This window comes from Diabrotica virgifera, chromosome 6 (genome assembly GCF_917563875.1).
Source record: "Diabrotica virgifera virgifera chromosome 6, PGI_DIABVI_V3a".
NCBI classification, from domain to species: domain Eukaryota; kingdom Metazoa; phylum Arthropoda; class Insecta; order Coleoptera; family Chrysomelidae; genus Diabrotica; species Diabrotica virgifera.
This window is the reverse complement of record NC_065448.1, coordinates 58,096,034-58,099,538: the sequence shown is the minus strand read 5'-3', so window position 1 is coordinate 58,099,538 and position 3,505 is coordinate 58,096,034.

Below are 3,505 nucleotides of genomic sequence, written 5' to 3'. Positions count from 1 at the left end.
TTCAAATGGACTTACCCAAGTTTTTTTTATGTATTTTAACCCGTAGAGCACGAATTTTTTGGGTAACAGTTGATCCGGATGTCGATAAAATTGTTATAAACAAAGAACTTGAGGAATTACATAACAGCGATTTTTCGCAAAACAAAACATTTTTTATATTTTTTGGGTGATTGTCAGCAAAGAATGTTCTTACAAGTTTTTTCGTAGGATGCATAGTTTTCGAGATAAACGTGGTTGAACTTTAAAATAATCGAAAAAGTGCAATTTTTGAACCCGAATAACTTTTGATTAAAAAATAAAATAGCAAATCTGCTTACTGCATTTGAAAGTTCAAGTCAAATTCTATCGGTTTTGATTATTTGCATTGCTAAAAATGAAGTTTTTATTTGTTAAACATTCATGGTTCATGGGTATTCTTTCATTTTTCCAACTGTATATCATGTTAAAGAAGGAGGTGATAATCGCAACATTCTCATTATCTAATAGTAACAATAGTAACAATTCTGTAGACATTTCGTCAGGACCTGAAGCCTTCCTTCCATTTTCTTCGTCGACGGACATTTGAACTTCTGAAATTAGAATCTGTGGGCAGTATCTCGATTCGAAAACCTTATTATAGTGAAATGCTATTAGGAAATCGTCGGCCAAATATGAAAAATGCATTAGTCCAAAATATTCAGTTTTAATCTTTTGATGGCATCTGTTACCATTATACAAAAGTTATGTACGGCTCTGTTTTCTTCTAATATAGTTTACTAGATTTGGCTAAAATTATGAAAATGAAATCTGCGTAAGTCCATTACTGTTGAAGATCATATAAAATCTGCACAAGTCCCACCAGTCCGCTCCTGTAAGTGGTAAAACCGTTCAAATATATCGGTGCTTTTCTGACGTTTATACAATAAAAAGTCCTTTCATTGTAAACGGGTAAGTTCCTACAGGGTACAGATTAAAACTACACAAAATATTGTGTAATTATTAAAAAAATTAATCACTAAAACGGACTGGTGCAATTTTCACATTATATTTAGTTGTGTACAAGTGGAGTTATGGTACAAGTGGAGTTATGCTCTTAATTGCAACTTAATTTAGATAATAGGAAACAACTGGTTAGAGCAAATGATACTGACTCTAGTCTCAAAAACACTGTATGTGGAATACCACAAGGTTCAGTATTGGGTCCTCTATTTTTCCTTATCTTTATAAATGACATCACTAATTTAAAAATCGATGGAAAAATTTTTCTTTTTGCTGATGATACCAGTATCACTTGGAGCAACTCAACTATTGCAACTCTTCATGCAACTATAACTTCTGATCTTCTTACGATAAAAACCTGGTCTGACTCTAATTTACTCTCCTTTAACGTGGATAAAACCGTAGCATTATCATATAAAGGTGCTCTTCAACCCCTGCTTGTGAATAGCAGCCAGATCTCTACCGTTGATTCTGTAAAATTTCTTGGTATTCTTTTCGACAGCAACCTCAAATGGTCCCTTCATATCGATTTGTTAAGTAAGAAACTCGCCTCAGCCTGCTATGCCGTAAGATCTGTTTCGAAGGAACTCAATTTAGCATCTTCTAAAATAACATATTTTTCTTTATTCGAGTCTCATCTTCGATATGGTCTTCCTTTTTGGGGGTCTAGTACAGCTGCCCAATTTGATGTTATTTTCAAATTACAAAAAAGAGCAATAAGATATCTCTTTGGCCTCAGGAGAACAACCCATTACAGAAGTTACTTTAAAGACCACGAAATTTTAACCGTTCCATCTTTGTATATTTTAGAAACTGTTTGCTTAATTCGTAAACACATGCATGTCTTTCCAGCAAGGCCTCATCATAACTACTCCACCAGAAATTCCACTTTTGATGTCTATTTACCGATCTAGCCTTCTGAGTTAGTAAAGAAATCTATACTATATTCCGCAAAAAAACTGTACAACCATCTCCCTTTACAACTCAAATCTGCAACATCCTTTCTCAAGTTTCGTAAAATGACAAAAGCTCATTTATCTAAAAGACCATATTATTCAGTAGAAGAGTTTCTTAATGACTAAGAAATCACAGTAATGTACAAGTAACTAAAGTGTATTTATCTATATTTGTGTGTCACATACAGCAGCTTAAATTTATTAGTTCCTTTTTTTGTGTTTTATTATATTATGTTGTATGTTCAATTTTGCAATTTATAGTAATTTTGCAATATATTGGTTTTTGTTTTTTTACTTCACTTTTTTAACTTGTTTATATTTTTTTTATTGACGATTAATCTAATTTTATAAAATTGTATTTGTTATTGTTATGTATATCTTTTTCGTGACTCTATGTTAAGCTTTGTCCATAAAATTGTATAATTTTCAGTGACAATAAAGCATATTTCTATTCTATTTTATGCACAGTAAGTTTTTGGTCTCTCCTGTAAAATCAGGTATTTTGGACTTATCCACTTTTCACATTAGGCCGACGAAATCCTGATTAAAGGGATATTGCCAAAAAGAATGATCACGTTATTGCACAACAGTTTGTGAAACTAGTACTCTAACTTATTTAAAAACTACTTAGCTATGTACATGTAGTCCGTTTTTAGTCTAATTAAAAATCTGTTATGATTTTTTCCGCAGCGCGTATGTTGCCTATCCCATCCACATGCTCTGACCGGTAATTAAACTCGGATACATATCAGTTCTGTTAACCGATTGTAGGGAACTGGCCCCAGACGTGTATGGATAATCTATCAAAATCTGCCATTTATGAGGATATTAGCCTTTCGTTCCACTGCGAATACATTTTACACTTAAACCAATAATCAGGCGAGGCTCGGCCTAAATCAATAAGCCCTTATTCGATTTTATCGTAATTAAGTAAGGTATTGAGCGACAAGGGTGATTAATTATCGCAGAAAACTTATATTGCCACTTTTCGAAGATTTATGTATTAGGGATTTAACTCTTTTTGATCTGTATTGCATTGTTCCCTGTGTGCCCATAGGGGAAGAATAACGTTGATTCTGGAATGATCAGTCGCAGCAAGTATTTATTAGCACATATTAGAAAGTTCAACAGTGAGTGTGTCAAACTCATATTATAAAGGGTGTTTCATTAAGAATTGTCCATATAGTAACTGGAGAAACCTTAGCACAAAATACGAAGATTTAACATAAAACACGTAAATAAAATATTCCTCCTTACCGAGATACAGAGTGTTTTATTACAAACATTCTAAAATGATTTTAGCCCATTGTTTTAATACCTTCCAATATTTTTTGTTTAAACTTGACAAACAGTTTACCCCTTCAAAATCTACGCCACTGTCGTTATAATCATTTCAGCATGTTTTTTGATTGCTTGTTACTTTTTACATAAATATCATGCTGTGTCTCATTGCGATAGAGTAAGTAGTTTTCAAGTTATTTGCGATTAACATTCCATAAGACTATGCATTTTAAACTACATTCAATAAGATTATCACTGTTACTAATAAAACACTCGTATTCTAAGGTTAT